The sequence below is a fragment of the Erithacus rubecula genome (assembly GCF_903797595.1).
Source record: "Erithacus rubecula genome assembly, chromosome: Z".
In the NCBI taxonomy this organism is placed as follows: Eukaryota; Metazoa; Chordata; class Aves; order Passeriformes; family Muscicapidae; genus Erithacus; species Erithacus rubecula.
This window is the reverse complement of record NC_136661.1, coordinates 7,284,002-7,310,244: the sequence shown is the minus strand read 5'-3', so window position 1 is coordinate 7,310,244 and position 26,243 is coordinate 7,284,002. Positions and strand designations below refer to the sequence as shown.

The following is a 26,243-nucleotide window of genomic DNA, read 5'->3' as shown; positions in this document are numbered from 1 at the left end:
GTCTTTCAAACCAAGACATAAATCAAGTTAAGAAAACCAATAAGAACTATTCTAAGCTGAGCAGAGTCAAGCTTACCCATCTTAGCAAGTTCCTAGACAGACTAGACCTTACCTTTGAACTAAATCACTTGGATGACATAAGTATATTCTGAAAAACAGGTTGATAAAATAAGTATATTAACATATTCTGCAAAAAGATATGTGGTTTTTGGGTTCTCTTATTTTGAGCCCCACAAAGCCAAAACTATGTTTAAAAACATATTGAATGGAAATCATTTAAATGCAAATTAATTGCAGAACTGTGATCATTTTATAGAAATCCAAGTTAATTTTTAAAAAGAGTAGAAATTGATCATTAAGGGTATTTTGCAGTGTCACTTTCTATGTTGTCACAAGCTCTTGGTGGAGTCACTGCTAACAAATCTCTTAGAACACTTCTATAAAAAAAAGCCTTCTATACCTAAGAAGCCAAGCAAACACATTAGCAGCCCTGAAGTATGGTACTTTCAGGAACTCTCTTTGAACTGTGCAGCTGCCACAGTTATCAACATGAACCACGGGAAAACAGAGAATGATCCCACTTCTTCATTTGAAAGTGAGCTGTACTCTGGAGAACCAAAAATCTAACAGTTCACTTCATACATCTGTCTGTGGGGAGAAATTCAGTGCCAGCATCTCAAAATGTCTCATTCAAGCCATGTTAAAATTGGTCCTGAAGAAAATTTGACAGTAATTAAAAAAACCCAAAGGACTCGAGATATCATTTTCTTGCTCATTTCATGATAGGAACTTCCATGCCTTCTTATTTTTAATTCTTAGGCTGAAGGTTATTTTTCCCCTCTGCCACACTCTTACTAAAATGGCGTGGACTCTCAGGGATACTCTACACAAACATCCTTTGTAGAAGTTTTCAAAACACTTTCACCATTGTGGGTCCCTTCCAACTCACCATATCCTATAATTCTCTGATTAACATCTAACTATCATCCACATGTGGTTCCTGCAATAAGTAAATAATTACTAAGGTGTGCATTGGTAAAATGTTCTTTATTAATTAAGTCCTTGTCTGTCAATGTGAGTGTAAATGACACTGTTTACAGTGATAGAAAAGAAGTTTTACCCCAAAGATTTTTGCCATCTGACTCTCATTTACCTGCAACATTAGCAAAATCTCAATAGCTTGCCCAGGTAGCTGGCATAGGGAAGGGTACTCAGCATACTCAATGCTATGCAAAGCATGATGAACATTGATGGTCATCATCAGTTTGGCAATTATTTCTCCATTTTCTCATTTCAATATGCCCCTCAGATTGCACAGAAAGCTCTGTGTCTCAACCATATTTATGGGTATTCTCAGCTGTTTGCAGTTATTGTGTAGTTCTGATTAATACTTCCTCCTCTGTGACACAGAAGGAGCTGCATTCTAATACCACCTTTATTTTTTCCACCAGATCCCATACTTTTGTATTTAAAAAACTCAACATATAAATCAAGGAAGTAGTGTTGGAGGTCCATAAAATGTGAGACCATGAAAATGTCATCATTATACATTTTATTTTCCTGTCTACTCTTCCTGAATCTTCCAAATGTTGTTAGCTTATTTATGGCTGCAGTGTTCATCTGGGATACCTTATTCTTAAGAAGCATTCTAGCCAGGCCCTCCAGCTCTACTTTCATGGTTTAGTTGTGTGTCAAATGTTTTTTTTCTGTTTCCCTCCTTTTAGGCAAGCTTATGTCCAACCCTTAGTGCCTGTGGTAATCTCAGAGCATGCATTGAGTATTGTTACCATGTCTGATAAAATTATTATATGTTAGTCACACTATTTCTATGTACTTTTTTTTTTTCAATGGTGTATGCTATTTTTCCTTTGACCAGAGTAGGCATTAATAGGCTTCATAAATTTTGGCAACTAAGATCACATTGTACAGTTGATATTAATCTAGTCCTTTGTGAATGGGACTAGATTTCATGGATCAGCTTGCCCTGCAAAAAATTGGAGCAGTTATCACCTGGGTTTTCATTTTCTTTTATAATAAAACTTGTAGCATTTAATTAACAGCCAGTGAAGTCTCCCCTTAATTGCAAGGTAGGCCAGTCCTACACAGGCTCTCTCCTTTTGAATTAGAGCCTTCAATCCATACAAGCATAAGTTGTATTGATATAACCTGTATTGATATAATATACAACTTGTAAACTGAATGCTTGCTTCAGCCTGCAAAAAAATAATGACATTCATAACTATGCATTTCAGTAATGAAATACTTTATTTTCCTTCTGTTATATGGTGCTCAGCTCAATGATAGCCTACAGGACTTAAAATTGCCATCTGTATTGTCCTTTATAGGCTGAATCCAGATAAATTCCAACAGTTCTGTGATACCTCTATGGCTAAGACAAAATCTTTGTAGATGTATGCTATTGTGTAGTTAAGTGTAGTAACTCATCTTCTCTAACCGGAGCTGCCATGGGTTTATTACAATTTATCTGACTGGTATATTGTGGTAAAGTGTTCTTTGTTGAGGAGTGTGTGTGTCTGTGTGTGTAATACATGTCTTTTTCTAAATTACTGTAACAACTGTTGATGAAGGGGAGAATGAAGGGAACAGTTGATTCAGACTGAAGGCCTCTGTCCACCTCTTGAAGAATATTGCCACAGCATTCTGAGTGACTCTTCCAAATTCCAATAGCTAAGATAAACATCCCAGCTTACATCTGACATCTGAAATGGGGGGGCAAATAAAATGATGGATAAGTAAGGCCATAGACACAATAGTAGAAAGAAACTAAAATATAATGATTGCAGAGCAAATACAGGTTGCAGAAAATTAAGCCAGGAAGGAAATAAAAAAGTTGTTAATAGATTCCCCAAATGGGGGAAAATTAATTCATCCTGATGTTTGGTGTAAGTATAATTGTTCTTTGTTTATGGATGCAGTGCTACCTCACTTATTATCTTCAGACAATTTAAACTTTCATTTGTTATCTGTACTGTAACTTGTATGTTGGGATAACTCACAAAAACCCAAACCGTTTATTATGCACCACTAAAACTAAAGAATTCAGCATGCATGAATTTTCTTTCCTCATTCTGAATATGATGAAGTGAATCCAGTTCTTTCTTCATGAACTGCTGGAATACTCAAAGCAGATGTACAATGCATTCACAAGCATAAGTGTGCTGATAGAAAATGTACCATTTCAGACTTAGTTCAAGAGAATATGTCACCTGGCAGGGGTATAAATGCATCAGAAAGTGTGGCAAAGGTATTTGGCACATCATCTGAATAACATTTGATCCAGCACATGACATTCTGAAATGCAAGGAGTGCACTGTAACCATGAATCAACTCTGCGTAATATGTAATAGAAAAGATACCCTAAGAAAACATTTATATTACTGCAATACCAAATAGAAAGTATCTTATCATGCACACAGTGACTTCCAATCCTCTCAACATTTCACAACTAAGGAAGAAAAAAGAGTGATTAAAACGAAAACCACAAGACAGTGGCCAGGCAACATTCAAATGCAAAAGATGGGAGAAGAATGTGCAGACAGAGAGAATGGGCTTTACCCACCCTGGAAGGAGATGGACTGCAAACATGAGCAGGGCTGGCTCACAGCAAACATGCTCTTTTCAGGAAAAATACTGTTGGGCTACCTGAAAAAACCCCAAGACTGCAAAACACTCACACCATTTTCTGAAAGACTACAGCTTTGTACAGCTCTATGTGGACTTACCCTTGGTATGAACATGTCCAGCCCCTCTGGAACATGTAAAGGAAACAGATCACCTAAGTTAATTCATGATGCAGGCTCACATTTTTTCCTTCCAGTATTGTGGAAGTCAGTCTAATACAGCATCCTTGAACTGCCTTACTAAAGAAGTGCAGTTGCTGAACATGCCTGGGCAAAAAAGCACAATGAAGTCTATGCTTAATGCATAGTATGGGATGTAATTTAGCTCAAACTACATGATGCTACATGCTGTTCAGTCACAGCCCTCACTGCCTGAAACCAGCTACTCTTCAATTACACCTGAAGCAAATATGAGAACATATCTTGTTCTTTCAGTGGTGCTACCTCTGCAGGGAGAAGGAAGCACTTTCTTCATACTGGTGCAATAGTCAAAAGTAAACAACATTGCTTGGAAGCCCTGAAGAAATCTGACAGACATTGATCCTCTTTCCTAGTGATTCAAATTTCCTCATTAGACTCCCTTATGCTCTTAAAAAGGCAGTCATCAGGCCAACCTTGTCCATAAACACCTGCTGAAATACCCCAAACCCATGGAAAATACTGCTATTATCCATATCTGTTTCATTAATCCCAACATTAAACAAACAAACAAACAAACAAATAGCTTGGAAAGACATGTGTTTTGTCATGACATTTACAAGCACAGAAAGGGGGAAAGTATTTATTTTTGAAGATGGCATATACATAGTTATTGCCATCTCAATTCCTATTGCATCATCAGTTTAGCAGCTTTCTTCACAGTTATTAGGATCAGCAATAGAACCCTCAGCTCAAATGAACACACACTTTAAGCCTGAGAGTGCTTGGAAATTTAAGGATATACTTACAGTTAAACACATGCTTATGTCTTGTCACATTGCCACATTCATCACTTCTATAAGCAGGTGTGCCTTCATTAAAAGAAAATGGATTTGCTCTCAACAGAGTGGATTTGAAGCTGCTCTTATGAGTTTTCCTGTCAGCATTGATTTCTAGCTCAAGCTGTTTTATCAAGAGTGATGGGTAAAAGCATATGTCAGCTGAGTAGACGTGGACAAGAAGTGTAAGCAAGTAAACAGAAAGATGTGATTTTATAGATGTACCTGCCACTGTGACAGGGAAACAAGACCTAAGCTGAAAAGATCTTGCTAACATCTCCATATCTTGTAGATACTGGAGTAGATTGAACCTAAGTTCGCCAGTCATTCTCAGCTGACACAAAAAGGGATAGAAAGAGATGCATCTTTCAGGCTAGAGGCCGTGGATCATATTTCATTTACATAAATCGAGACAGAAAACTCTAACTTTACCACAAGTTTGGAATGATATTCAATTCTGAACCTGTGATTAAAAACCAGAGCAGGAACTCCTGAACAACATTCAGCTTGGTTCTGATTGCTTTTGCATATTGTGATCTTGAATCCAATCACAAACTCATGCAGAATCACTTGTTTATGCTATAATTCATTTTCATGTCATGTAACTATCCCAAGGTTATGTTTAACATTGTCTGATAGGTGTCCAGGTAACTCTAATTCACCATATGAAGGTAATCACTCATATTAAAAGATTTGTTGTTTGTTGCTCCAAGAAGATATTTCCATGCTCACTTTGTGTAGTCTTTGACAAACTACTCATATTCTATCTCTTCTCAGTAGTATCAAAATGCTTATTTTACGTACACATAAATATATATACACATGCCAGTGTTATATGCATTCAAATGTCAGCTTGACAGAATATTGGCTAGAGCACATTAAATCAAGTAGAAAAATATTAAGGTGATGTACAGCTTTCCCAAGTGGGAAATATTCACATTTTTGTATTTTCTGGGATAGTGCACCCAAGGTAATGTATAACATTAATGCTAGCAATTACTTAGAAATGCTTATTATACAGTGCTATACTAAGGCAGTATTGCAACGCAGATGTCATTGTCTTCTCCACAGAACTGGAAATAAACAGATAAATTACATGATTTGCTCAAGTTCAGCATTCAAGTTTTCTACTAAGTTTTAAAGAAAGTATTTTCTTTAAAGCCGAGCTATTTTTTGTATTGTTATTGATATACAGTTCTTTTGTCTAGGAGGTAAAAAAAAAAATTGAAAGCTTTTAACAATGTAAATGTCTTGGTGCCTTTTCAGATGCAAGTCCTTCTTCATACACTTGTTCTATGGATTGAGTGAGAGCTTTGAACAAGCCCAGCCTTAGGCTCAGATTTTTCACAGCAGCTCTGCTTAGCTTGCACCTAAATCGCTCTGGCTCACAAGTTTTCAAGAATGGCAGATCAGGTCTATTCTAAATGGGTTAATTATTAAATAGACAGGAGATTAACAAACAAAAGGCCTTGACCAGAGTTACTTAATACACAGGATAAAACAAAAGAACTAGTAATAGATTACATAAAACAGTGCATGACATGAAAGTACCTGTATATCACCTAGCAAAGAAATGGTATCAATTAGAAGTCAATATAACTTACCACTAAATTGGTGATGGGGTACACAGAGAACTTTCATTCAACCCTCGAGAGAGTAGCTCAAGACAGGCATCTCAAACTCTGAGAGATCCCCACACATTACCAGAGAATGTGCAGAAGATGTCTTTTTGAAAGTATGGTTGATGTAGCTTTTATAGTTTGAAAAGTGAAGTGTCAGTCAGTCAGAAATTCAAACTTATCTTCCTACAGTTTTGCTCTCAAGACAAGATATTTATTGTCAGCTGGAAATGTCACCTCCATGGTGCTGAAATAACTTGTTACAAGACAAGCTGTCCTGACTGAGTTATTTCAGCAATTAGCAAATGCCTGTGAGGGGGAAGATGCCCTGAGCTACTGCATCAGCTGAGGGGTAACAGATATGCCCTCCTAGGGCAGGGGGGCATCCTGCCACAACTTGTTAAAATATGTCATTATGGAGATACCAGTCACAACTCAATAGACAAGCTTTCAAATGAGACTTTTCTAGGGTAAACAGATTGATGGCTACATGCAAACTGGATCAGGAAGCACTTGTATAAAAGCAGTTGTAAAGATACATAGTTATGCCAATTATCAAAAAATTATTTTATTTAAAATTATAGGACTCACCTGTGCCATTCTCCCTCTCAGAAGCCTCAATGCCTCTTTTCTATTTTGGGGCCTTATACAACAAACATTTAAGCCATTAGAAACTTCATGCATATGAGTGAAAATCAGGTCTTCTGTGAGCTCTGCCTGGCAGGTGCTGCAGATGACTATTATTTTAGAATGTGCTGTGGGTTAACGTTGGTCAGCATGTCAGCCCCACACAACCACTTTATCACTCCCCCACTGTCAGACAAGGAGAGAATAGGAAGAACAAAAGCAAGAAAATTCAGGGGTTGAGATAAAAACAGTTTAAAATGGGAATAAGGAAGAAGACAGAAAACAACAATAAACAAGAATAAAACAAAAGCAAGTGATGTGAAGAAGCCACTTACCTCCCACAAGTACACTGATACATGGTTAGTCTCAAAGCAATGTCTACATTCATAAAAACCCAAACCCTCCCCACATATTATATTCTGGCATGGGATATCCTTTTGGTCAACATGGGTCAACTGTCCTGGTTACACCCTCTCCCAATATCTCATGCTCCCCCAGCCCTCTTGCTGCTGAGGCAGAGCTGGGAAAAGAGAAAGCCCCAGTGCCATACAAGCCATGCCACTACACTGTGCCATCACTACTGCTTTAGTCACAAATCCAAAGCAGAGCAGCATATGGAAGAAAATTAAATTCATCCCAGCCAGGCCCTGTATAACATTTATCTTTGTGTCTGTGCTCCCTATATTCAATCCTTAGAAAGTATAGGACTTGACCCTGCATTCAGATAATGCAAAGCAGAGATATACTAGAATATCCCTGCACTGCAAGCAAAACACACTAGAGCAGCTTCTTAATAGAGGATCAATGGGGAGTGAACATATAAATACATTTTCTACTTCCTTAACCAGCTTTTTATGGGCATGGAACCCCCCTCTGAGAATTACTTTTCCTGCAGCTAAACCAGGCAAATATTTAAACTATTTGTATCCAAGATCATGATTTTGCAGTTTTCCTCACATTTCCAGCTTTCTCTTAGGAGAATGCCAGCCTTCCTTGAAACATGAAATGCACAAATGAGCAGTAAAACTTTCAGGCTGGAAAGAACACAATGGTTTGAAACAAACAAGCAAAGTACTATTAGCAGTCTTCATGTCTCTTGATAGAAGCCTCATAGTAGCTGCTCTTCAAAGGCTGTCTCATCAGACAACACCATTGACTAGGAAAGACAAAGAGAACAAGGCAAGGACTGAAATGGTTCAGAGGCCCTGCCTCACTTCACAGGGTAGTCTCCAGAAAATGCAAGGAATTTCTCTGCCTGTTCAATGATCCCTGTTTCCATGGACTTTAGAGCACAAAACTGTCCTACAAAAAGCTTCAATTCCATGAATTCATGGGTTTTAAACACACACCTAGAGAACTGTCCCGAAAACTCTTATTTGTATGAGTTAGGTAAAACTGTTGCAGGCACTTATTCACCACACAGACACTTGCTCCCTTCCCTACCACCAAAGACAGTTTTATGAGGAAGGATAAAAGGAGAAAATTCATGGGTCAAAGTTCAACAATTAAAAAGTGAAAGAAGATACAGAGAAAAAAAAACAGAGCTCATGATACAAGGACAATCACTAACCAGCTCCCATTCTAGCCTGATACCCCATCAGCCCACAAGCAATAGATAACTAACCTACCTAGCTCCATTTTTCCCTCTCTTTTATTCCTGAGCATGACACTCTAGGGCATGGAAAATCTCTTTGGTCAGTTTGGGTCATATGCCTAGTTGTGTCTGCTGCTTCTCACACACTCTAATCTATTCACTGGGGTAAGAGTGAGAAACAAAGCTTTCATGCTGCACAAATGCTGTTCAGCAGTATCTCAAATGTTGGTCTGTTATCACAGGAGCACCACAGAAGTTATTATGGTGAAAATGACCTTCATCCTAGTCAGACCTAGTGCAAAGGCTTCAGATCAGTAACTGACAGACAATCCTAAATCTGACCTATCTGGCAAGCCCATGAGTCCTTTCAGTCTGGCCTTTGGTATCACCCTTGCTTGTCACTGTTATGTTACATTTTCAGAACAAAGACAAATGCCTCTCTATCTCTCTCTTTGTAGTGGCTGCAAGACAAAGTGCTTTTGCAATGGACAGATGTAAATTGCTTGAAATTAATTTTTCTAATATAGCCTGGTCCTGCTTCCCTGGACAGTATTTCGTGTTTCTAATGGAAGTTCTCTATAGGAATTGACCTGTAGGTAGCCATGCCCAACTTCTACATCTTAATAAAACATGTAAAATTAGATTGCCATACTGTCTTCAGTTCACTGATCATAGCTAACAAGTAAGTTTAACTTGTGTGGTTATGTGCTATCCAAAAGCTTCTAAGTAATTTCTACATGATGGGAATTATTTCACTGTCATTGAAATAGGAATTTTAGTGAGGGTAACAGTGGGACAAATGCCTGTGAACTCACTGGAGTGCAGTTGATCACATCAGGCTTAGTGCAACCTCTAATGTTTGCTAGAACTAAAGCCTCAGGAGCTCTGGGCAATGGGATGGCTCAGGGCTTGGGTTGCTATCTGTCTGCTTGTAAAGTGACAGTTGCCATGGTATCAGAACACCTCTGGGAAGACAGCTTGTTCCTGCAGGCCTACAAACAGCATCCAGCCTAACTGAGCTCTTAAAAGTACTATCATGCCAGGGCTGATCAGCAGCATGTATGCACTGGCTCAAAAAGAAAATCAGTTAGCTCGAACTTGGGTTCTCTGGAAACTGTGACTTTGAACTTCCTGAATTGTAAAAGACCAAAAAACTTGGTTCCTTGTTTGCTGAGCAAGTCCTGTTGCAATAAAAAGAAACAAGAACAGAAAAAAAGAGAGAAAAAAAAAGAAAGAAAGAAGGAAGAAAGAAGAAAGAAGAAAGAAGAAAGAAGAAAGAAGAAAGAAGAAAGAAGAAAGAAGAAAGAAGAAAGAAGAAAGAAGAAAGAAGAAAGAAGAAAGAAGAAAGAAGAAAGAAGAAAGAGTTGGCTGGACTGCCAGCTGTATTTCAGAATGAAAATGACCACAGCTGCTCTCTTGTGAGATGGTTCATTAGTGGCAGTACCCATTCAAGTGCATGCTAAAAACACAAGTCACAGCACCAGATCCTTTTGGAGCTGCAGGCACAGAATAATTCACGAAAGATCCTCTGAGCAGGCTCAGGCATGACCAGAAAAGCAGTCCTCAGACCTGTCAAGCCAGCTTCAGCCTAGACATGGATACCTACCTAGAGTACCTTACAATGAAAACTCAGGTGCTAAACACTTGAGGCACACACAAACCAGACATACACGAGGTCACCACACAGTGGGGCTACACACAGGGGCTTAACAGCTGCAGAACAGCTTGTCACAAAATGGGCCAGAGGTCTGACTATACAACAAGCTACCACGAGCCAGATGTGTGCCCCTGAGGAAAAAAAAGGCCTGTGGTACCCTGGGTTGTTTTAGGAAGAGCACTGCCAGTAAGTCAAGTGATGAGATCCTGTCTCACTGCTCAGCACTGCTAGGTCCAGGTCTGGCCACAGTGAACATCCTGGTGTGAGTCTGATGACAGACCACAAACATAGTGAAGGGACTGGAGCACCTTTTACAGAAAGAGAGGCTGAGAGAGCTAGAACTGTTCTACCTAAAGAAGTCTCAGGGTGTACAAACACCCAACAGAAGAGAATAAAGAAAAGGGAGTCAACTCTTCTAGTAATATCCGGTGAATGAAGAGACAGCAGTAAGCACAAATCAAATTATGACACTCCATAGCAGAAGCAAATTGTCATTTTTCAGCATTACAAGAAAAATAACCTCTTGTAAATCTAAGGACTGTGGAAAACATTGTTACAGCAGTGGTGGAGAACTCGTAGGGAAGGAAAAATGGCGGAGTTTCATCTAAATTTACTTAACACATTTCAATGAACCAAAATTAATGAACTTATTTTCTCTATTGAGAGTAGGGAATTACTAGTTAGCACATTTAATTTCATTTTCAGTGGGTACAGTTTAATATTTAGAGAAAGTTTAACAAGTATGGAATCTGTTTCACTTCTTCCAAAAAACTTAGACATCTTGTAAAACATCTCTGAGACAAACATCTGCAAAGATTATTTTTCTCTGTTGAGGAAGCATCATTTCAGCATGATGTATGCTCAATTTTCAGCACTTGCAGACTTGCCAATATTTTACCTTAGAGCTTGTTTATACATGCACCTTCCTCCAGGCACCACCCAATCTGTCATAAACAATGGAAATAAGATGAAAGTCTGCCTGTTTTCATTTACTCAGTTTGCCAGCTCAATTTAATTCACTCTGCAGGAGGGAAACCTTAAATAATCAACACCTGAGTTTTGGTCAGTTTTGAATCTGCTCCAAGAGCTTTTAAAGGAACTGTGCTTTTAAGCCCAGTATCTGCCTCATGACTGAAGAAGGTAAAATGAGATATTTTTTGTCTGCACCTATGAATGAATCACTTTTGGAAACATTATAAATAATGTAACTGGAGCTCCAATGTAAGAAGAACATGGACCTGTTGAAGCAGGTCCAGAGGAAGGCCAAGGGATGGAACACTGCTCCTATGAGAACATGGTGAGAGAGCTGGACTTAGCCTGGAGAAGAGAAGCCTCTGGGGAAACATTAAAGCAGTCTTCCAGTGTGCAAGGCAGGTCTAGAAGAAAGCTAGAGAGGGACTTCTTACAAGAGCTTCTACTGGCAGGACAATGGGGAATGGCTTCAAACTAAAAGAGAGTAGATTTAGGTAGAAAATTAGAAATAAATTTCTTCTTGTTGAGGCACAGAAACACATTGCCCAGAGAAGCTGTAGATGCCCCATGCTTGGAAGTGTTCAAGGCCAGGTTGGATGGAGCTCCAACCAACCTGGTCTAGTGGAAGCCGTCCCTGCCCAAGGCAATGAGTCTGGAACAAAAGGATCCTTAAGGTCCCTCCTAACATAAACCATTCTTAATCACACAAAACATGCTTAACGTCTTCTTTGCCTCAGTCTTTAGTGGGAAGATGACTTGTTCTCAAGACAGCTGTCCTCCTGGGCTGGTAGATGGTGCCAGGGAGAAGAATGATTATCCAGGTAATGGTAATCCTCCTGTTATCTGGGAGGAGGCAGTCACAGAACTGCTGAGATGCTTAGATATTCATAAACCTTTGGGACCAGATGGGATCCATCCCAGGATGATGAGGGAGCTGGCAGATGAGTTTGTGAAGCCATTCTCCATCATTTACCAACAGTTCTGGTTCACTGGGGAGGTTACAGATAAGTGGAAGCTGGCCAATGTGACACGCATTCACTAAAAGGATAGGAAGGAGGATCCTGGTAATTACAGGCCAGTCAGCCTGACCCCAGTACCAGGTAAGGAAATGGAACAGTTGATACTGAGAGCCATCACACAGCCCTTACAGGATGGCCAGGGGATCAGAGCCAGCCAGCAAGGGTTTAGGAGGGGTAGGTCATGTTTGACCAACCTGGTCTCCTTTAATGACCAGGTGACCCTCGTGGGGGATGCAGGAAAGGCTGTGGATATTGTGTACCTGGACTTCAGCAAGGCCTTTGACACTGTCTCCCACAGCACACTCCTGGAAAAGCTGCAGCCCATGGCTTAGACAGGAGCACTCTGTGCTGGGTTAGGAACTGGCTGTATGGAGAAGTTTTTCATGGAAAGAATAATAAAGTATTGGAATGCTGGTGAGGTGGTACAGTCACCATCCCTCGATGTGTTTAAAAAAGACTGGATGTGGCACTTGGTGCCATTGTTTAGTTGAGATGTTAGGGCATGGGTTGGACTTGATGATCTTGGAGATCTCTTTTAACCTAGTGATTTGTGATTCTGTGATTCTATGATTCCAATATTTACTCTGGTGAGCATGTTAGCGGAGCCAAGAAAACTCTCCCTGTGGGAAAGATTGTAAGATCAAGCCCCATATTTCTGTAATTAGTAGTTTGCACTTTAAAAAATGTTGACCTTGATTATCATTATTAAGAAGCTGGGCTTACTTGCTTATTTAAGCATTGTTGTTGAGCACATGATCATGCATTCAACAGCTTTCTCACAAAAAAAAAAAAAAAATTTAAAAAAAAAAAGGGCCTTATTAGACTCAGCACAATATTCCTTCCTTTCTTTTTTATTTCCAGATGGTTTTTCATGCTCTGGCCTTTAGGGTTCTGCAGAATTAAAAATATATTTAATAAACAATTCTATATCTCTGTGCTGTGCTTAAGCAAGCCTTGGTACTGAAGCATTCAGACACTTACCCTGGAGAACAAGCTGGCAAGACATAGTATAAGAGCTTTAAACTACATTTAGCAGAAAAAGAGGATGCTCCACTGGCTTATCAGAAAGGAACATGGAACAACAGCACTGTAGGGAATAGCAGCAAAATACCTGCAAATCAACCCAAAAGAATTAGAGGGCTCTTCCCAGAAGATGAAGAGGTGGATAGCCCAGCTGTAGTGTCTCTACACCAATTCATGCAGAGCACATAACAAGCCAGAGGAGTCAGAAACTATGGTGCAATTAGAAAACTATGACCTAACTGCTATCACAGAAACATGAGCTACATGACTGGAGCAAAGCAGCTGAGAGCCACAAGTTTTCAGAAGAGACAGGGTGGGAAGGAGGGGTGGAGGTGTTACGCTCAAAGTTAAGGAAAGGTCAGATTGTGAAGAGCTGCCTCTGATAAACAGCCATAAACAGACTGAGACCCTGTGGGTGAAAATCAAGGACAGGACTCACAAAGGAGACCTGGTGACAGGGGTCTGCCATAGGTTGCCTGATCAGAGAGAGCCTGTCAACAACGCATTTTGCTTCAGATACAGGAAGCATCATGGTCATAAGCTCTCATCTTGATGGAGGGCTTCAACCACCTGGTCATCTGCTGGGAAATCAACACAGCAAAAAAAACAGGGGACTCCTGGAGAATGTAGGGGACAACTTCCTGGCAAAGGTATCAGACAAACTAGCCAGAGATGAGACATCACTAGACCTGGTACTCATCAATGCAGTGGATGAGCACATCAAATGAGTTAAGATGGGAGGCAGCCTCGGCTGTATCAATCACCCTGGCTGTGTTTGTGATCTCAAGGAGTTTGACCTGCCAAGGAGCAAAATCAAGACCCTGAACTTTGCAAGAGTGAAATTCCAGCTGTTGGGAAAAATTGGTGAATGAGGTCCCCTAGGTATTTTTCCTTAATAGAGGGGCTGATCAGAGCTCTCTTAGAGCACAAGAGATCTTCATCCCAGTGTGTAGGAAATCATGGAAGGGAGGCTGCAAACTGGCATGGCTGAGTGAGTATCCTGGAAGTGGAAAAAATGTTTTTCTCTGAAAACATCTTTATTCTAAAAGCTTTCTATAAAGCTTTGAGAAACACGTACCACAACACAGCCTTTTACAGGCTATATTTTTACAGGAGTGGAAATCCATCTTTTGAAAAAAGCAATGGAATTACAGTTTCTGGACAAAAGAAACCTGTTATGGGTAAACCACTTGTAATAGCTGTGAAGCAGTATAGGTATTTACAATAAAGAGCTACTTGCAAGTCATTGTGGTAAAGCAGCAATACACCACTTTCCACCACTTCAATGACACTCAGAGTAGACTGGATCACCAAAATTCTGAAGGAATAACTTCTGCTTGCAACCAAACATGTTGTAAGGTGAAGAATCCAGAATACAAAAGAACTCATAGCTAAGCTATAAATATTTATTATACAAATCTAGTTCCTGGAGGGCTCAAAAAGCTATACAAGCACTTCCTACATTTTAGATACATCTTTGAGTTTCAGCTTGCATTTAAAGCATGCCTTGCTCTTTTTCTTACTTCAAACCATGATGAAGATTAAAACTGACAGATTCTGGCACTTCTTTTAACCTCTAACTCTTCTCAATTTTTGGGGTATATTATCTAGGAATCTCAGAAGTACAGGAAGTTGCAGGAATGACTTAGTGATTGGATTGCAAAACCATGAAAGAATCAAATAATTAGAACATGCAGGATAGAATATAAAACATTTAAAATTTATTATTTGTGTTAATATTGCTACTGACATCATATCAAGACCGATAAAAATTCCTAAATCATGTTACATTAGATTGTAAAGAATCCAGGTAACTTAAAGAGTACTGTGCTGTGATTCAAGCTACATAGAGATTGCTTCTTAACCTGATTTAAGAAAGAATGAGAATGAAGCACCTTTTCCATAACTTTCCCAAGAAATCATGAGAACTTTCCCAAGCAATTTCACATGCATTGTTTGTGGCCTGTAAGCTAAAAAATGAAATGTTCTTGCTTAGAAAGAGGATCTTGTCTTCTCTGTCACTTCTATAAGCTAGAAGACGCTGAAGTGCCAATTTATTTATTCTCATTCTTCGAGAAATTGTGAGACTGCACAAGCAACAAGCAAAAGGAAAATCCTGTGAAAAACTAGACTATTCTTTCAGGAAACAGTAGGCATTTCCAGCAGAAAAAAAAATTCAGATAGTGCTAAATTAATTTTTTCTAGAAGGACAAATACACTTTTATCCTTAGAGAAAAACATATTTTTTTATGCATTCCTAATATATATATGCATCACATTCATCTGATACCATTCTGCACTGCAGAATTCAGAGAAACATTTTTATTACGAATTTCAGGATCTTTTTATTACATATGATTCAAGGAACATTTCTGCATGTATTCTGTAATATGTGATAAATCACTCTGAAAGAGATTAGAGTGACCCCACCACTATTATGTCAGTCATAGACCCTAGTCATGGTCATATCAAAGTGTCATCTCATTTCCTAAGAGTTCCTGACATGCCCTCATTATTTCTGGCTGCAATTCATGCATTGGAGGGGGGAGGGTCTTCTCAATGAGCAGCAGATAAGAGGGATGTCACTAAGTGGCTGAAGGGTCTTTTTCAAAGCACTTGCCTGAAATGAGACCTTTTCAGAATTACAGTGCTGTGTCATCAGTACACATCTTCACAAGCATGCTTTGTGTTAACAAATGTTGGAAATTTATTGCAGCCTCAACTTCGAAAGATGATTATTTTCTGAAATGAAATTCAGATGATTGTTTTCTGAAAGATGATTATTGGCTGAAGTGGAATCAGTGCAGGGTTCACCTCCAATCTAGCACTGCCAGATAGGAGAAGAACTGTTGAGAGGGAAGCATGGAGGTGTGCTGCATACGATCATCTCATGACTCCCTCTCCCAGCCAAATGCAGAAGGCTATCTTTGCAGGAGCAGACTTTTTGTTTAATACATGTAAAGAAAAGCCAATCAAGCTTTAAGAGAAGAAACCTTTACAATCACATCCTGAGTTTCGCTCATATTTCCTAGCAAGCATTAAATAAAGTGCACATGGCTCTTCCAAAGAGGATCACTGTAGGGAGATCATTTACCAATAAAGAAGTTGCCATGGTAAGAAGTAGACTGGCTGCATTTATACTATACTGAAGTTTATACTAGCAGCTTAATGCAAATTTCTGCCCCTAATGGTTGTACTTAGACAAGTTTTACTAGGAAGATATGGGGCATAACTCAGCTTCAGCTGCTGCTAAGGGAAACAAAATTAATTTCTACATGAAATGCAAGTACAAGAATAAAAATCTGAGAGCAATTATATTTATTTTTCCAAAATAATAGCATTAAGGCATTTTATAAACTTACTAGAGCAAGATACCTCACATTCTGAAATTTCTTCTTCTTGTTCACTTTGGAACAGAGTTGCAAAACCTACAGATATTTTTTAATCTTAAACATAAATATTTCTGAATTACATGATTTGACTTTCATTACAGAGTATCACACAATCAGCCCTTAATAGATACATATGCATACTCCCTTAATAGACATGCATTTTTACTAAAGCTTTTTCCAAATTAAGAGGAATTACCTCATCCAGCAGTATTAAAAACTGGGATCTGTCTGTAATATATTTTATACCTAAGTTAATTTTTTAAAAGCTCAGCTGGCTGTATTAATTAGCTAGTCACACACCTGCTCTATTTAGGCTTCAAGCTGGAAATCTGTAAACATGACGAGTGCTAAATTCTGAAGGCAATGCTGCTGAAATACAAGGACATTCTTGTGTGAGCAGCAGTTCAACAGGGGCTTGTCTAAGGCTGTAAGACTGCTTCCACTTGCAAATTCGGGTGGCTAGGGTAATATACAATGAAAGAAATCAAACAGCAACAGAAATATGTGGAACTGAGAATTTCAAATATCTTATTAATGTAAACTGCTGACCTCAGATGACAGTTCTGTTTCTCGGGGCAGGAGTACGTCTGTGTTTTAATATAAAGTTTCTGTCTTTGTTATGTCTAAGACTGTAACTAACTGGAAGGAGAATTTTCTTTGCTTTTATTCTTCCTTGTGAGAGGTGATTTCTTCAGACTTGACAAAGTTTGTCAGCCTCAAGTCAAAGATGATCTCTTAGAAGTTCACACTTACAAAAAAATTCAGCAAAAAAAAAAAAAAACTCCCTGTATTTTCTAATGCAACAATCAGAAAACCAATATAGAATACCTTATTGCTAGATCAGACCTCGAAGTACCTGCAAAAGGAATATGAGACATTGCTTCCTTTCCCCCAGTTCTGTGGGACTTCTCAAACACTTCCAAAAATCATACTGCTATTCAAGCAGACAAAGAATTCCAAAGCTTTATTTCTCTTTACTGAAAGGCAGTACCTGCAGTGTACATTATCATACTGAATCACAATAACTCTTGTGGTACCTAGACACATGAAATTGGCCATTTGCCTTAGTTTTATGATTGCCAGTTAATAAAAAAAAAAAAAAACCACAAACCAAAACCAGCAAAAAAAAACCCCAACAAATTTTCAGGGACAAATGTTCAAAAAAGGGAAGAATTTAGAATGGACTGCTGTAAACAAATAATTGATTAAACACAACTTTCTTAGATTAAAGAATACTTGAAATGAGGTAAGGAGTTTTTCATGCATATTTTCTATTCCTTATTTTAGAAGCAGAAAAACTAATCTCAGAACAAATAGTCTAGTAAAATAAGTTTGCTATAACGATTTTTTAGTTAACACTTATTTTCATCTTTTTTGACTCACCAATAGAGTTTCATGACCATTTTCAAAGGAAAGTATTTCAGGAAGAGAGTTTTGTGAGGTGCCATTTTTTACAAATACATGTTCTTAAGCATAGCTGAAGCTTGTTGATATTCACCAGCAAATTAAGCAATCTTTGAAATGTGTAGAACACTACAAGAAAGAAGATCTTAAGTCTAAGGATGTTTGCTTCTATAGGATTTCACTTGAAACAAGAGGTGATTTAAACCTCTTCCTCTTCATTAGATCTGAAAAGCATGTTGCTTTTCAAATGCACTTGCAGCTGAGTGCACCACCAGTAAAAATTGCTGTCTGGAGCTGCTACGAAAGGCAAGCAGACTGTTGGAAAGATTTTATTAATTTTATGCTGTTGGATGAGTAAGAGACACTTCAAGAGTTAAAGCAGAGTAGCCATTAAGATTACAGTTGAGATACAATTAATTTTCCCCTTGTTGTCACCTGTGCTAGTCTGTCACCTTTCCCTCTGACCTGTTTCTATTCTCATTTCCTCAGCACTCTGTGGATCAAATTTGTATTGGTGACATCAGTGATGCTGAGATCAGAAATTGGCTCCTTGCCTCTATTTTTCCCTTGTCTTCTCTTTAATTTGCCTTTCCCTGTGTTCTCTTCAAAGATGCTTTGCTGCAGCTGTCTGTGCTTTGCAGGTATCCTTGACTACAGCTGACATTCCCATTCTCTGGCCAGCTGGAGCAGGTCTGGATATAATCCAGATCAAAAGCAGGTGGCTAATCAGCAAACGAGCAACTTGTTGGCACTCAACAGAAGTGACTCAGCCACTACTGGGTCCCCTCTTCCCAGTCTTAAATTTGGCCAAAAAGTAGTTGTGGGTGGTGGATCTCGAAGAAAGTGGATTGTGAATCATATTGCAAAAAAACCCCAAACCCACAACTACAAAATGGCTCTTTTGGAACTGAACAGTCCCAGATACTCAGCCAGCATGCAGCTACAAGGCAAACCAGCAAGGCCCAATACTGCAGAACATTTGTAATGTGCTTTTTCAGATAGCACCAAAGATAGCATGAAAGTAACTTCGTAATGCAAAAATCTGCGACTGGATGGATAGTAGAACTTCTACAGTATTAGAAAAAAAACAACCTGCAAAGTCTTTTAGCAAACCTGTAAAGATATTTATTACAAAATCATGTTACTGGTGCATGAGATTTGTAATATAAAACCCACCTAGTATAGGTTCTAGCAGCAAAAAAAGCTGCCATGTGCACAGAGATTTAAATATGTTTACAAAGCCCTGCTTGTATTTGAAATCGAACTATATCCTCCTACAAACACTTCCACCTCGTGAAGTTACTCAGCAAATCATTAAAAGGGTAAGATAAGTCACTATTTATTTTCTAAATGAAAATAAATGTGATTTTATAGTAGATATTCTAGTGACCATCTATTCTTGGACAGCTAGTTTTCTAAAGAATTTTTACTAACGAGAACCTAAATTTAAAACTACAAGTATTTAAACCTACCAATTAAGATTCTTGTCCATGGCTGTTTTACAGAATGCCTTCAAAATATCACTCTTCTTCCCCTCAAGTAATTAATGCAAATTATTGAGCTGAAAGAGGAAGTCCACTCTATCAACACAGATTCAACATTTCAGCCACCTAGATCATTGGATAAACAGTTGACCTCTATGTGCTGTTCATGTATCTGCCACTAATTTATTCTTTCTTTCAGGGAAATTGTATGCTGTCTTTGTGCTTTCGAAGCAGGGATTATCTAACTTGAAAGAATTTAGGTGTTTGGCCAAATCACATTTTCAGGACAAGAATATTATTCTCCACAGCGTAATTGCAGGCATGGAAAAGGAAACACTTGGGGAGAAAATGGACCACCATGGCATGCTTAGCTAGAAATTCTACCTTCACATGTTAACATGGCTTCATATGCCAGAAGTGTATAAAAGGTGAGTGTAAGGGATCTGAACAGAAGTATCAATACAGTCTACTCAGTTTAGCTTCCAAAGCAATTTAATGCCAAGGTACAAAAAAAACACTGAAGGCAGTATTTGTCAGGACAAGAAAATACAGTAGCTATGTGTAGCATAGTTCCATAATGTCTTGGCAGCAACTTGCTGTTATCTGAGTTAAAAATTTCAGAAACAAAGTAAGAAAGGTTTCATCTATGACATTTCAAGTCCCATCTGCACTAACATCCTTGCCAATTCTTGAAATCAGGGCTTTGATATTCCAGAGGGCCTCTGGCAAAGCCTGGCCATTAAATAAAAACTTCAATATAACTGCAGACCTCCATTCCTAAACAGATGTCAGATTGTATGGTCTGTTGCACGGCTTGTGGTAACTATCACAATCTCAGTCCTTTTAACAACAAATTCTGTACTCATCAGTGTCTACTAATAGCCAGGCTGTTTCTTGAGTAAAATTACACAACAATGTAATCCTTGAAACCAATAAGCTATGCCTGGAAAAAAACACTTTCATAATGACTGAAATTTGAGATGTCTGAATGTGGATTGCCTTAACCCTCAATCCAGCCTCTCCACAATTATAGCAGCATTAACGTGCTCCTTTCTTAAAGTGGTATAACAGTCCTTTGCCATAACAATAATAGCGTGCATGAGCCATGGTAGCATGATAAAAATGTTACTTGTTTACAACCCAACTAAGTCTTCTTTATCCCTAAGATCATCCTCTAACCAACAACAATCATAATTGCTTCTGTGTGAAGTTGCTTATACAGAGTGTTCCAAGTATGCCTATCAGATGAAACAAAGCACAGAAGTTAGTTTTGAAGTTATGTGCCAGCTACCAGAAAAACCTGCAACAGCCATGAGGAGGCAAAAGAACTGGCTCAGTTAAACATGCTTCCCACTGACTGCCAGGAAGCTCCATTTCATATTCCTTGGCCTGAATTTTCTCCCATAAATTAGTTTTAACTTGTTTTTTTTTCTTATTCCCACTACGACCTTTCTCTTATTCTTACCTTCTCTTATGCTTCATCAGCTCCTCCCTCATGTTAGAAAAAAGACATTTTTCTTCTAGGCAGAGTGTGCATTCCAGTAGGAACAAAGACACAAGTAATCAAGTTTCATGTATATTTAAAGGCAGATTTACCAAAAAACCAAATAAACAAAAATAGGGACAAAATGCCCACAAAACAAATCAAAAAAGCCACCCACTCTAACCCACAGGAGCTAGGTAAAGGAAAGAGAATGAGTACATAAAATGAGCAGTATTTTTGGGGGGATCCTTTACTCTTGAAAGCAGCCAAAATTTTGCGTGCTTAATGGGTGATGTATTGGAAGCAAGGAATAGCAATGATGCTGATCAGCATCAGCGATGCTGATAATGGAGCCTTATCTCTAGACTTGCCACAGTAATACAGTTTCATGTCCTAACAATGTTATTCTTTGTGGATGCTGACTATGCAGCAGTGAAACCCACAGCCTCCAGTGTATTTGCGTTGTTCTTCAACACCACAAGCTTTAATAACTGGGCTGGAAAGACAGACATATAGTCCAGCTCCTTTATTTAAAAATTCTATGCTGTGACGAACATAGGTTTTGCAGTTCAATTTCCCAGGCATCATGACTAGCTAGAAGTCTGTACAACTAGCCAAGGAGTTTCTAAGTGGACAACTTCTATTTAACTTTTGGGATGGTTTCTGAATTTAGCATGCCGGTAGTGCATTTAGAGTTAACGTCCCAGTTTGGATCTGCCCTGTGCAAGGATTTGTGCCACACCTTTGCTCTCAGGGGTTGTTCTGGAAGGTCCTCTCTATGTGCAGTGGCTTCAGAAGCAGACATGCCTATGCAATCTCTATTTAGACTGAACATAGCTCTTTCCTAGATTCTTAAATGCAGCCTGTTCAGAGTCTCACAAGTGAAAAAAGTATAGCTTTTGACCCAGGAAAAGTAGGAAGCAACTCAGAAGAGCAGACTACCTGCTTTATTTGGGATAAGACAGCAATAATCTGTTGTTTCAGCAACCTATACAACCAGAAAAGTCAGTTTTACTTTGTACTTGCATAACCTTGGCTTCTGAGGAAAGAATTGCAGGGATACAAGACAGCAGCAGAAGCAAATAGGATTAACCAAGGTTTTTTCTTCTCCTGGTTGTCCTACACCATGGCAGGAATAGCAAGCTGAATCTCTTGCAAGTCCTCCTGAACAGGCAGGGCAACAGCTGGGTATAATGGGAGTGATGGGGGAAGAATTGCTGAAAGAGGGGAGATATATAACTCTCATCATTTCTTCAAAACAATTTTCCTGTTGCAAGAACCATTATGACCTCTTCCACAAACAAGACAATTTATGATAATAAATTCCAATTAATTAATTAACAATAATGCTCAAAATAAATTTCTAATGACAAAAAAAATTAGCTCCTTTTACGGTGATGCAGAATAATGAATACTTTGTAGAGATTTCTCTGTGTTTCATACCTGTTTCAGCCCTTACACAACAGCAATTCCAACTAAATTGTTGCTAGCTTGGGCATTATTTTGTTTCTATATTCCTTACATCTAGGGCTATATTAGCTTATTTTTTGTAACTGATTATATTTGTTCCCGTGTCCCTGGGGTTTTCTTACACAGCACTCCAGTACTGGCTTCCAGTTTACTTTTAAATGTCACTCTATCTGGTCACTGGGGAATGGTTGTCTTATTACTCTTCTCAGTCTGCTTGTATCAACCCACTCACAAATTTGTTTTCTTTCTTAACTATCCTTAATGCATACAGTCTTAGCAGAGGTTCAGTAGTTCATCAGCAGAATGCAGGTTCTCAGCATTTTTTGAAAGACTCCTGAGAAAGCTTAATATAATTATGCATTTGTGCTGCTTACCAGTCTGTACATATTAACACATACACTCATGAAACTAAATATCAACATACACTTAAATGGGGACATACCAAACTGACAGCCTGCTTTTCTTGATAATTTGCTCACAATACTGGGCCTGGTGAAAAGGCAGTCAGGGGCAAAAGGTGCACAGCCACTGTCCTTAATGTTATGGTTACTACACATGAGAATGCATGAAGGCAATAGTGAGACAGAGGATTGTACCCCTGACACACCGAGAAAATTTACCCCACTAAAAAGGAAGTAAGTACAACAGGCCAATAAATAATACAGTTGACAAAATTATAAGCCTTATGGACAATATAATAATAACATATCAACCTAGTTTCATCACCCAGAATATTAATATCAAGCCTTTGTAACTAAGGACTGTATGTTTATCTAGCTCATTGGCTTCCCTGGAGTGGAATCACTTTGCTTTCCATAGCTTCTAATCAGAGATGACCCATTTAAATGCATCCCTTTACATTTACTGAAATTAGCAAGTGCACTAGAGTTAAAACCCTATCAGACAAACACCTTTCCAGTACAAATCCAGAGTTTCATGATGGTTCATTTTCCTTGATACTTTCATCTTTTATCCTGAAAAACTTTGATATCTCAAACTTACCTACCTTCTTCCAGATACTAGTATGGCAAGATGTAGTTTCATCTTTCTCCTCATTGTCTAATATTAATACTCTTCAAGTTCTTTTATGTCATTTAAGACACTTTATAACACCTCTACAACTAGGTATGTAACAAGGGTTGACAATTTTTGTCAGATTCCCACTCTCTGCTGCAGGGATTAATCTGACAGTTGTTTTGCTCTGTTTTGTTATTGCTCTGAGCAAGTCATTCTATACAAATTTTATAGCACAAAAAGTCCTCATTAATTTTGCAGAAAAGTATCCCAGGTATCTTCAGTAGGTTGTAAATTTTTGGAAATTCAGAATGGCTGGTTAACTGCATATGTTTTATATACTCTAGAGGAAGTGAAAGGAGGAAAACAATTCCTGTTTCATGATATTTGATAACAGAAATATTTGAAAACCTTTGATAGGTTCTGTGTAACAGGCTTCTAACTCATTTGAGTATCTTCTATTCAAAGTGAGTTATTTTTACACTGTTCAAAAGTAGTATACAATTTTGCTCCTTCAGTTACAAAAAACATTAAAAATAAAGATTATAACCCTACAAACAGTTTTTCATTAAAAGATGATTGTTATTATTCACTATTTTAGGAAAATAATCATACACCATGAGGCTAGATACATCTACATTTGAGGCAGTTAAAGACTTTCAGACTGATAAAGGCTTTTAAAAATCCTAAAATAATAATTTAAAAAAACAATTAGGTGGACCAGAACACAATGTTTTGATTGTGGTAAGAGTCTCATACATACATTATACTCCATCTGTGCACTAAAGAGTGCAGCAGTTAGACATTACACTGTTAGACACACAGGCCATTCCACCTTCTGCCAGCCAGGACAATGGAGTGTCTCATGATGTAAAATCTCTTCAGCAGGCTATATTTTCTCTTCATGGAAAGTGCAGGGTGACTTTGTGAAGTTGGCAGTGATGGTCTCCATATCCCTAGACATTCACAAACCCTCAGAGCAAAAACCACTGCATGGTTTTGGCTTAAGAAGCAATGCCATGCCCACACCTCATCTATCACAGGTTAAACTGAAACAGCACCATTAAACTTAGACCTGGTAGTTTTATCTCCACAAACATTTAATAATCTAGTAGACCAATTCCAGGAACATGTTTTATGATTTCTAGGAGAGGAAATCTACCCAAGCAGTAGTGTCCTATTAAAATATTTTATTTCAAACTACCAAAATTTCTGTCAGGGCTGCAATGAGAGGGGCACTATGACCCTAGTAGAACCTTGAAGAGTTTAGTAATTTTTCATAGCAAACCTGGTGAGAATAATCTGTGCCAAGCCTCACAACTTCATCTACTGACAGACTTTTCTGCATTTATACCTAAGTTTCTGAAAGTATAAGGATGCATGTCCAAGTCGTGAGGATGGTATTTAGTTACAGCTATTCTGAGAACTTTCTTCACCAGAGGCTATCTCCTGGCTGCCTCAGTTAATTTACCATTACTACACAAGACAAACTGGACAGTAAGTATCATCACCACTATTCTACCCAGAGCTGTCAAGCACGATTGCAAGTTAACTCAAGTACATTATACAGCTAGATTAAAACATCACATATTAAAACAATCCTTCCTAGCTGTTGTTAAGTTTAACATATAAGGGTCACTAAACAAGATGGCAAAGGCCAAACAGCCTCTAGTTTTCAGACAGACAGCAGGCAAAGTTGTTGCAACAATGAACACAAAACTCTTGCAAGCAAAGAAGCAGAATTTATTTGCAATAAAGTAGGAAACATGTAAAAAGGCTGAACAACTCACTAGGATTTCTAAAAAGAACACGTATCTTCTTAACACAGAAATGTTCCTGGCTAAGCTAGACTATGTGAACTTAAATTTTTTTCACAATTATTAATCCCTTGTATGATCTGTTTATGACTGGATGATTTTTTTCTGGAATCACCTGTTTTGTTGGATTAAAAGTCGCCTTTACCTATCACATTTCTTGTGAATAATGTGCATGTCAAAAACATAGCCTGAAGCAGCATTACTTTGCCAAAATGCAACAGGTTGGCTCATATCACAGAATTATAGAATTGCCTGGGTTAAAATAAGCCTTAAAACTTATCTAGTTCCTACACCTTCTGTGGGCAGCACCACCTTTCACTAGACCAGGTAGCTTAGAGTCCCATCCAAACCTGCCTTAAACGCTTCCAGGGATGGAAAATTGACAGCTACTGTGGGCAACCTGTTCTAATGCCTCACTATTTAACCTAAACCTCCTGTCTTTCAGTTGGAAACCATTACCCCTTATCCTGTTACTACCTGCCCTTCTAAAATGTCTCTCTACACCTTTCTTGCAACTCTTCAGATACAAGGATGCAACGAGGTCACTTCAAAGCCTTCTCTTCTCCAGCCTGAACAAACCCAATTCTCTCAGCCCTCTCTAACAGGAGAGCTGGTCCATCCCTCTGATCATCTTGGTGCCTCCTCTGGACTCCCTTCAGCAGTTCCATGTCCTTCCTGTACTGGGGCCCCAGAGCTGGTGCAGCACTGCAGGTGGGGCCTCAGCAGAGCAGAGCAGAGCGGGAGGGGTTCTGCCTGCTGGCCACACTACTTTGCATACAGTCTAGGACACATTTGGCTTTCTGGGCTGTGGTGCACATTTCTAGGTCATGTCTAGCACATCCAATTTACCTTACCAGTCAAAATTAACCTGATTTATCTGAATTTCTGTGTTAAAAGTGTTAATATGAATTGCTGTGTCAGCAGGTTGCTAGAAGCAGTGACTTATGTAAACAACAATTACAGAAAGCTGACATTACTTCTTGCATTAGCATTACTGAATGACCTGCCCTGTACACCATCCCAGGATGAAGGATTTGTTTTGGCTTCAAG

General features: G+C 38.6%; 2 long non-coding RNA genes across 5 annotated transcripts; both read right to left on the bottom strand.

Annotated features, from left to right (window-relative positions):
• Positions 1–438: 438 nt before the first annotated feature.
• LOC306814207 lies at positions 439–20,951 on the bottom strand. 4 transcript variants are annotated; one of them, XR_013777108.1, is made up of 4 exons: positions 6,829–8,182; positions 4,589–4,651; positions 3,744–3,908; positions 439–2,720 (listed from the first exon to the last, which is right to left on the bottom strand). It is a non-coding gene; the product is annotated as an uncharacterized lncRNA (long non-coding RNA). The 4 variants fall into 4 exon arrangements; XR_013777107.1 differs by lacking the exons at positions 4,589–4,651; positions 6,829–8,182 and adding an exon at positions 20,875–20,951; XR_013777109.1 differs by lacking the exon at positions 4,589–4,651 and having other exon boundaries at positions 440–2,720; positions 6,829–8,177.
• A 470-nt stretch (positions 20,952–21,421) lies between these two features.
• On the bottom strand, positions 21,422–25,777 carry LOC306814216. The gene is made up of 2 exons (XR_013777118.1): positions 24,140–25,777; positions 21,422–22,109 (listed from the first exon to the last, which is right to left on the bottom strand). It is a non-coding gene; the product is annotated as an uncharacterized lncRNA (long non-coding RNA).
• Positions 25,778–26,243: the final 466 nt, after the last annotated feature.